General features: G+C 35.4%; 1 pseudogene; it reads left to right on the top strand.

The window, feature by feature from the left end:
* Positions 1–7,262: 7,262 nt before the first annotated feature.
* LOC113335764 overlaps positions 7,263–10,683 on the top strand; it is a 73,889-nt pseudogene continuing 70,468 nt past the window's right edge.

Below are 10,683 nucleotides of genomic sequence, written 5' to 3'. Positions count from 1 at the left end.
AGTATATATATACAGAATAAAAGGTATGAAAAACCCTATCGTGGGTTAAGTAGTGGTGATATACTGGTGTTCGTGGGTTCGATGATGGAATTTTTCTATTCTATTCTTGGCGAGGAGTTGGGGGAGGTGATATTTACGGTGGTGGAAATGATGTTGGTGGTGAAAGAATTGAAGGAGGCGGAGGAGGGTGGTGGTAGTGGTGAGATACGGACGTGTAGTGGTGTGTCGGGGGAGAATAAAATTATTTTTGGTCTTCGTGGAGATCCATTGTTGCTGCTGGTGATGATGGTGGTGGGAGAAGGAGACGGAAGAAAGAATAAAAAAGAAATCAGAGAAGAAGAAGAAGAAAAGGCCAAGGGGATGTTTGTCTTTTTTAAAGTAACAAAAACTAAATTTACACATTATTATTTGGCTTGGGGTTTTTGTCCCAGATTTATTTCAAACGGTTTTTATTTGATAGAAATAATATGACCGGTTTTTTCTTATCACTAGTTTGTTCACCTAGGGGTTTTGTCACTAGTTTTTTAAAAAGAAAAGAAAAAACAACCATACATAACAAAAAAGAAAAAAACAAAACATAAACCTAGCGCTCTGAAAGAAGACAAAAAGCAACACCAAAGCCTCCGAAAGGAACAATGGTGGCAAGAGGAAGAAAGCGCAACACAAGTGTAAATCCTACACCATGTTATACCAAGGAACAAACATGTTATAATCGTTTTTTTGCATATAAACATAATCTGGCGAAAAGAACCACGCTAATCTTCAATAAGAACAGAACCACGCGAATCTTCAAGAGGTAATCCATCACAGTTCTCAAACGATTAAAAATAATTTGCACAGTCGATAGAGTCGTGATGATAACGTGTTTAAGGGGAAATCAAGAGAAGACAATAAGTAGAAGAAAAGGAAAGAGAGATCTTATTGATAGATACATCAGTATTACATAGCATAGTGAGGCTTTATATACAACCATAGGGAAAACCCTAACTATCTAGATGGGCCGTAGGCCCTGTAACAACTTTCTTTTGAACGATTTTTTGGGGACCATGGTTTTTTTGGGGGACCATGGTCCTATCAGGCCACCTACCCTATAGTTATAAGGGGTGTCCTAAAGCATTGAAATGACTAACCTATCCTTAACCTAATTTAATTTAAAACCAACCCAATAACCACCTATATTATATATATATATATATATATATATATATAACCACCACCTCCTCCCACCACCACCTCCCACCATCGCCGATTACCACCACCACCACCTCCGATTATCACCACCACCAACCACCGATTACCACCACCATCACTGCCTACCACCGCCGATTACCACCACCACCACCTCCGATTATCACCACCACCAACCACCGATTACCACCACCACCTCCGATTACCACCACCACCACCACTATATATATATAGCTTAATTTAAAACATTAAAAAATATATTCTCACAAACCCATTAGTTGTCATTCGTTTTTGGTTGAATAAATGAGAAGTAATCATTAAAATGAGTTGAAAATGGAAGTTGCAGAGAGGTTTAGAGGTTTTTTTTTTCAGAGAAAAGTTCGATTATCAAGAATTAATTTTTTCTTCACCGAACTCAGAGTTCGGTTGATTCGCAAAAAAAGACTTTTAACCGAACTCCTTGTATTAGAACAACACAAGTCCATAAGTTCGGTTCCTTCGTAAAATAAGGATATCACCGAACTTTAGTTTACGAAAATAATGAGAAGTCCACAAGTTCGGTTCGTTCGCAAAAATGTTAAGTTTTCTTTGTAACCGAACTCTACCTTTGAAACTTCGTAACCGATCTCTACCTAATTCGCCAAGAAATAAATTTCGTAGTAACCGAACGTTTGCCTAATTGCATATATGCATATATAAGCCCAGTTCGGTTGATTCGCAAAATATGTTGAAGTTTGCGAACTAATTGAACTTCTAACACTAGGTTACTTTTAACCTGCAGTTCGGTTGGGAACTTGGTTGCGTTGAAGTTTGCGAACTAACCGAACACACAAGATGTACCCAAATAAACTGTTAAGTTCAAAGTTCGGTTACCTACCATTTTATCCTAAGTAACCAAACATTACACTGTACGACCAAAACCTCCATTAATAAGCGAGTTCGGTAACCTGCGTGTTTGGAAAACGTAACCGAACTACACTTTCAGGTGTGTTCGGTTACATGTTCTTGACATATGGTAACCGAACTGGCCCAAATCTACATAAAAAATTTCATTTTTTTTTGAAAGTTTGGAGCAATTCAACCAACATTATCTAAGTTTGAAGCCTACTTGGGTACCCAAATACCCTTCCTCCGGTTGTGGTTGGTAAAATCCATCATTTTTCATGTTTTCCTTCTTCATCTTCTCTAACTTTACTCTCTCAATAATTCTACTTCTTTAAAAAAAAACCATCTGATTTTTTAATCTCACTAATTATCTTTAACTTAATCATCTCACTAATCATTACACTAACTAATCATCACCCAAAATTAATCAGGAGGGTGATTTAGGTATTAATATAAATATTTAGATAAGGGGTGACCTAGATTTACTTCTAATGTCTTTACCCAAAATAAAACCATGACCCCCAAAAAAATCATGGTCCCCAAAAGATCATTCTTTCTTTTTGTCATTCTTTTTTTTTTTATATTTAGCCCACCAAATTTCAACATTTATTCCACCGAAGTTTTCATATTTCGATAAATAAAAAATTTAGCCCCGTATAGTACGATATTCTTGCTCCGCTACTGCTCCTCCCAACCATAAAGAATGGATTGATGCTGGGAAAAACTCTATCCATGGCAATGTGGTCTCTACCGCATTGTCATGTTGGGCATAAAACCTGAAGGTGAACAAGTACATCACAGTTATTAACGTTTGTCGAGTATGGATCTTTGTAGGTTTGAGAGAAATCTCATGCTAGGCATGAGATATCAAATAACTCGCGTCGAGCTCAAAAGTGGAGGTCATTTACTAGTAGGGGTGTGCAATGGACGGACGGTTGCGGATTAGGGGTCACCCGCGTCCAATCCGTCAAAGTTGAGGATTTGAAAAATCCAACCGTGTCTGGCCTAATCACCCACGGATTTTACATCCGCGGATCAGCGGGTGATACAGACCGGATGCGGGTTAACCGCGAATTTAGTCAGAAAATAAAATATTTCATTGGGTTATAAAATTTAGCCATCAATCCTGTTGGTCTTGGAAATGAGCTCTGGACCCATTAGCTTCACATTAGGCACATTGAACTTTAAGTAGGGGTGAGCATTTGGCCCGTAATCCGCGGATTTAACGGGAGCAACCGTTCATTTGCGGATGGATGCCCGGACCGTTCGTTAATGGATTGGATGCGGATGGAATTTTTGAAATCCAACGGACAACGGATCGGGCCCGGATGCAACCTTGAAAATCCGTTGGACATCCATATCCGTTAAATTAAGGGCATTTATATAGTTCTAGAAAATACTATGGATCATTTAGGAATTTTTAAGATGTTTGTTTTGGATGTTGTACATGACATATTTATATACATATATAGGATATGTAGGTTTATAAGGAGTCATTTGTGTCGGCTTATTTTCTTTACTATAAATTTTAACTAAAATAAATTCATTGGATTATCTGCATCCAATTCGTCCATCTGTGCATCCATTGGATATGGATTGGATGCGGATGCCAAATTTAAAATCCGTAGTGCAATGGATTGGATGCGGATGAGGCGAAAACCGGTCCATACCGGCCCATGCCCATCCCTAGCTTTAAGCATAGAAAAAATGTGTTGCTTTCTTCCAAAATCTAGATGGAGATAACATAATAATTATTAGTAAGGTCAACAATTTAAATCAAGCGCTTATTCAGGAAGACGTTTAGAAATCAAGTTTTGCTGTTTTAGAATAATTGTGGAATTTTGAATCATTCACAAATTAATTTCTGAGATATGACTGTCAATACTTGAGCAATCGGTAACCTCACCACTTTGTTACATCAAATAAAATTCATACTTCCAATACCATCCTTAATAGTTATATCAAATACTCTTACTGCCTTATTGTGCGGATTTATCCGCGAATTGCAAAGTCAAACCACATCCAATCCGTGTAAACGTGCTGATTTGAGAATCTCATCCGTGTCCGGTTCATAGTTCTTGCGGATAGGGTTTTACCCGCAATTTTACGTTCAGATACGGATGAAATCCGTCATTCTGGTTTTTTTTTTTGCACAACCCTATCTACCAGTCATTGTCTTAAGAATGCAGAAAAATGTGTATAGGCCAAAAAAAAATGTTGGGAGCTCTCCGCAAACGATGTGGGGTTAGGCCCATAAAATGAGCATTTTAGTGGAACCCTCAGTTGGGGCATACATTGAAATTTTGGGGCACACATATGTATAATTTTTAATTTTTTTTTGAATATTTTTTTTATGAAAATTGTGAATATTTTTTTTTCTGTTCTTATTGCATGGGATTTTTTTTACGACAATTACAAAGCAAAGTTCGGATAACAATAAAATCAAAATTATCAGCCGAACTTCTCTTTTTTTTCATCCTGAAAGTGTCGATGAGCAGTTCGGCTGATAATTAAGCACGAAGATGTTAGCCGAACTTCACTTTATGAAGAATAATATTAAGTTCGGATGTCCTATTTTTTTTATCGAATCTGCCGAACCTAGGTATGTTTTCACAAAACACAAGTTCGGCTGACATATTATCAGCCGAACCTACGTATGTTTAGGTTCGGCGTATCACTTGTCCGTCGAACTTAGACTCGTAAATAGAAAAATTTAACAATTTTTTTTTAAAGTTAAAAATAAAATAAAATATTTTTTTTTAAGAAAATATTTTTTTGATTTGAATTTAAGAATTATTTAAAAATATAAATAATAAGGGCATTTTTGCCATTATGAAAAATGGATGAATAAGGGGCACCTTAGAAACACTATTTCCACTTGTGTTTTTGTCTTATTCAAGAGGCCCCAAAATCTTTGGGTATACCCCAAATGATGGTTCTTTTAGTGGGATGGAAGTAGAGACTTTGGTACGACCAACAAATGGTTAAAGAGTGTCATGCACGATTGGGTTATAGATACTCCCTCCGTTCCAATTTAGACGACGTTGTCGAGTTTTTCACGCAGATTAAGAAACATCAAAGAGAGTAATGTTTTTCCAAATCTGCCCATATTAATGCCATCCTAAAATTTTAAACCTCCTAATATTTTGTTTTTAAATTCTAGTATAAATTATGGATCCCCATGTAATTTCACTTGGAATGACCAAATATCCTAAGATTATAGAGAATATATTTAAAATCTTAAATTAAATTAGTTATCTCTCACTGATAACAAGGACAATGAATGTGATGTTGTGATTCCAAAGTAGGGGTAAATCGGTAAGAATTTAGAGAAAATAGCTAAACTCTCATCTATTTTGGAACATACAAAAGACCATAAAACATCATCTAAAATGGAACGGAGGGAGTAACATATTGGGTGTATTATATAATATGAAAATTCTTGCATCAAATTGTCAATCGTGCACGAGAGTCAACCACAATCTAGACTTTCCAAAGTTGTCCCGAAAGTATCTAGCTCAGATTTTGTTGCAGCTTGTAATTCACAATCTAGAGAGTCCCGTATTGCACAGCTTACCCAATAAACACAAGATGAACTAGAAGGTCAGTTGTCCAGTTTATCGATCTGGTCATTTACGGAGCATCATCTCAAGAATCGCGAAATGTATTGCTAAAAGAGTGACAAAAGTAATAACAAAAAATTTCATTAGCCCACCGTCTAGACTGAGGCCTACAAGAGTACTAGAGTAAAATTTTCATAAAATAATAGGTTTGGGACCACCTAAATCCTATTATTTTGAAGAGATATTACTTAATCGAAAAAATAATAATTAAATAAAATGAAAAAAAAATTAAATAATGAAAAAAAAATTAAATAATGAGACCACGTAAATCCTATTATTTATTATTTTATATATATAATAGATAAATACGAAATTGACTTTTAAAAATGGAAAATAAAAAAATAAAATAAAAAAACATTAACGGAAATATTTTTAGAACAGTATGCATTTGTTTTTAAATTAATAATTTCCATGAAAAAAGATTTTTAAACCGGTTTCAAGAAAAGATGCACTCCAAGCATCAATCACACTACAACATTTCTTATTGCAATACAAGAATGCGACTCCGCGTCTTATGAGTGCACTACGAACTATTAAGAATGAGATACAACTTGCTATGAACTTCAGAGAAAAACAAACCAACATTGAATCATATTGTGAGAAAATTTTATGTGTATGAGAATTATTTTTTATTTTCTAATGAAATTATTATTTTGTATAATATTTGGGACCTATTAATGTTTAAAGGGAACTTTTGAAATGTATTATATTATGATTTTATCGAATTTATTATTTTAGCACTAAGGTCCTAATCAGAACTGAAATTTTTCATTATTTTAACAAAACTGAGTATTATTTTAAAAAAGTTTTACTGTACAACCGCATACGACTGAGCCAGTCTATTATACAATTTTGTATTTCAACTTTTTTCCCCCCTGTGTTGAGCTTTTCATATTTGATGTGCGACGTGATGACAACCAAATGAAAACTCATCTGTAATTCACATGCTATGCGGTGCAACGGTGGGAGCTCTCCGCAAAGAATGGGGTTATGCCCAAAATTAGCCACATGGGAGTTTTGTGTAAATTGGGGATTTTGTCTTTCCTGATACTAGATTCTTTAATTTCTTTTAGATAATCTCTAATGCATAAATATGCTTTTATGGGGTTATACCAAGGCATTAACAAAAATTCTTAGCGTCCAGCTGCAAAAACCTCGTCCAAAATCGTCTAGACACATATGTTTTTATGATGAGTCCCATAATTTTCATGTGCGACCTATCATTTCCAAAAGGGTTCATCAATTAGGTGATCTGTGATAAGGAATTGTCTAGATAGGCGGTTTGTTTAAAACCATCCTTGACAATTCTATGCAATAAGATACCCTTTCACAATAATGCACACAATGTTTATACAATCAATCGTGCATGAGAGTTAACCGGCCATTATCTGCCTGCCAGTTAAGAACAGGTGGTTCCAAAGTTGACTATAGCTGTACAGCATCTTTCTCAAGTTTTTCTTATCGTTAATCTTAATACATGCGAAACTTAAAATGATATCAATCCTTCCTAGAAATCCATTTTTATTTTCTTTGTTCGTTGTGCCTCTACTTCTTTGTTCTTATTACATGTCAAGTTTATCTGCTACTTCCAGTAATCAGATTGACAACAAAGAAGAACCCTTTATGAACAATAATCAGAATGTTCTTCAGAAGCATGCCGCGTTCTTCGATAGAAACGAAGATGGTGTAATATATCCATGGGAAACATTTCAAGGGTGTCGTGCTATTGGACTGGGTTTAGGAGTATCAACTGCTCTTGCTGTTTTTGTCAATCTGGCTCTAAGTGGATCAACTCGTCCAGGTAAATTTCCCAATCTCTTGTTCCCGATTGAGGTACAAAATATTGTCAAAAGCAAGCATACTAGCAATACCGGTGTTTACGATGCTGAAGGAAAATTCTATTTAGCCATTATTCTCCGGATGATCGGAATTCATCTGTACTTTCTACAAAAGCACTAAAATAGAGTTATTAGTCAAAATACCGAGTCTTAGCTAATATAAAATGGGTATAAAATGTAGCACATACCTTGCTTATCAACACCCCCACACTTATATTTTGCTAGTCCCGAGCAAATCAAAACTAAAAAATAAAATTCTAACTCACTGTCGCAGGCATCGTCGATTGCATTTAGCGTATGCAATAAGCCTTTAAACCCCTAGGTGTCCCTAGTGGCCGAGTTATAGTCTCGGGAGGGCTTACTAGAGATATACCCACAAAACCTTAATACTCCAGACCCTAGCTATCTACAACGAACCTTGGAAGGCATTAAAGAATCTCCTTGGTTGACATACTTATTGACTACAAGAGGAAGTACCCTGATGCGAAATTCCAATTGATGTACACGAGTTTGCACTCAAGCATACTAAAATTCATATATAAGTGACAGAGCTCTACTCAGATAGTTGCACTATGTACACAAATATCCGGAGTCAAAAACTAATCACATGGATAGATCAAGAAAATGGATATAGAAAAACATAGATGGTTTTGATGTTTACTAAGTGAACGGCGTTTCCCATATCTGTCTGAAGGCCTCCGCCAAAATGAACTATCCTAATGGATTGAGATACTAGTCTGACTAATATCAACACACTGACATATACAAGGGAACCAGTGGTCGATAACCTAACTCTAGGTCAACAGAACTAGCATATACAAGGGTACCAGTGGTCGACTTTATTGAATTTATTCCTTTTGGTCAAATGGTCTGGTCTCAATTTTTTTTTTTTATTTGTTTTTGTTTTTTTTGTTTTTTTTGTTTTTTTTTCATGGTATCTCAATCACTCTAATTCACCCTAGCATTGGGAACAACTTGAATCGCGGGCCCCACCTATCACTTAGAGAAACATAGTTTAAAAACAAAATAAAAATAGAAGTGAAAAGGACTCAACGAGATATGGTGAAACTATCATTTTATTTCTAACACCTGAGCTCTGTGCTTTTATGAATAGACTCTTCTAGATGTTGCCATCTAATCAGATTGGTTCCTCAACTCCGACGATCAAAATGCTTCCATCCACTTAGATTAGTTAGTGCAATCCTAAATAGGCATAAATTTCTAAGCTCTGGAGTTTATTTATTCATACTGCAACTAAAGAGTTTCTCCCATACCCCCAAACTTAAATCTAACATTGTCCTCAATGTTCTAAAGATAAAATTAAAAGCACGAACAAGGAGAAACTGTTACCATTTGAAGCAAAAGAGATAAGGAAAGATATTACCGTATTGCATGAGCATGGGATGCCTCCAAGAAGTGAAATGTATTTGTTTCCCTGCTGTCAGTAGAATGTTCTGAAACAAGGTGGGGCTGGTACCCCAAAATAGATATCCAATCATATATATAAAGTATGAAAAGTTGAGGATCATCCCAACTAGTCCGGTCGGCTGAAAATATGCAGCTGCAAACACTATATTCATCCAAAAATATATGTGAATCCATTCCCCATATAAAATAATCTTTAGTAAGCAAGTCATGTACTGTCCGGAAATGTAAATCATTCACACAATGATATATAAATTTTTCAATAGTTTCTTGCTGAGGTGCATGCCTTAAATCAGGCTCTAAATCAGCGGTAATAACTTCGACGGATATTGGTTCAAATTCAACAAAATCAGACATACAAACAGATATTGGCTCAAATTCATCCGTGGAACAAAGGCTCAATGGCGCAATAATATCATGACTAATTGACCCATTCTCAGAAACAACAGTTTCATTAATAATATCTCCAAGATGAAAACAATCATAACTTGATAGCTTAAGGGTCAAAGTCGGAGCTTCCTCGATTGATGGAACTAGTCGAAGCTCGGGCAAAACTAGAGGTTCTAGTTTGGGCTTCTATTTATTGGTGTCTAACAACGGCGTGGAGTCTAACAAGGCATTGACTTCACAAATAACACTATCATCATCAAAATCATACCCAAAATGAGCTAAGCAAACCTCTAATAAATCTTCCGAGTGGCTCTTGCAAAATCCTTGCCAGTGCATAATTTCTTTTCGCCCCCAGCACTTCAGGCTAAGGTACCTAAAAAAAAATCAAATAAAATGCATAAAAAGAACCAAAAGAAATCTAAAAGAAAAACAAAATAAAATTATGTACAAAAAGATATCAATCAGAGAGTATATCAATAAATATACTACAAGTGCACAGTGTCTAACTAGTAGATAATGGCAAATACAGGTTGTTCCCACGAGGAGTGTGAAATACTACTACTAACTAATATCAAAAGTAACTAATCGACAAAATGATGTTTTAATGATTTTCAGAATTTTGGAACAAAATAAAATAATAATAATTCTAGCAATGAATAAAGTGTGAATGGGTTATTAGGATTTTCGATTTCCACCAATTCAATCATATAAAACTCTACTAATTTCTATTTATTACTCAAGATAAATATCGAAATAAATCTCATGTCTCGGAAGATGGTATATTAAATTCTAAAATATAGTTTCTCTGATGTAACTTCCTTCGCTTCATGGGTAGTGATTCTAAAGCATTACCTATCAATCCTAAAGCATATCACGTCAAGTGATTTTACCAAAGCACGAAATATCAATCGAAAAGCATAAATAATCAAGAAAATCACATAATCGAATAATACCAAGCTTTATGAAGAGAAATTACTACTCAATGAATCATTATTAGAAATATCATCGTAAAGTTTATATTATCAAAATGGCTTTCATCTAAACCCTAATAAGAAGTTTAGCTAGACATGACTTTCTTAAAAGCCATAAATAAATTTAAATGAAATCCCTAACTAAACAAAATTGAAACAGAGAATGAAACAGTTGTTCAAACCCTAAACGGCTGTGTGCCGCCTCCCTCTTCCTCCCCTCTTCTCTGTCTTTCCTCTCTGTATCCGTACCAAAGGCAAGGGAAAAAATCCCAGTAGCCGCCCCCTTCTGGTTTCTCTGTTGAAGTATAAATACCTGGTGTTGCGAGAAGTCCAAAAATCAGACCTAGCCAATAGCCAAGGCCC

Source organism: Papaver somniferum, unplaced genomic scaffold (genome assembly GCF_003573695.1).
Source record: "Papaver somniferum cultivar HN1 unplaced genomic scaffold, ASM357369v1 unplaced-scaffold_15, whole genome shotgun sequence".
Lineage (NCBI taxonomy): Eukaryota > Viridiplantae > Streptophyta > Magnoliopsida > Ranunculales > Papaveraceae > Papaver > Papaver somniferum.
Note: the sequence above shows the minus strand (reverse complement) of the source record. Positions and strands in the feature narration are given on the sequence as shown.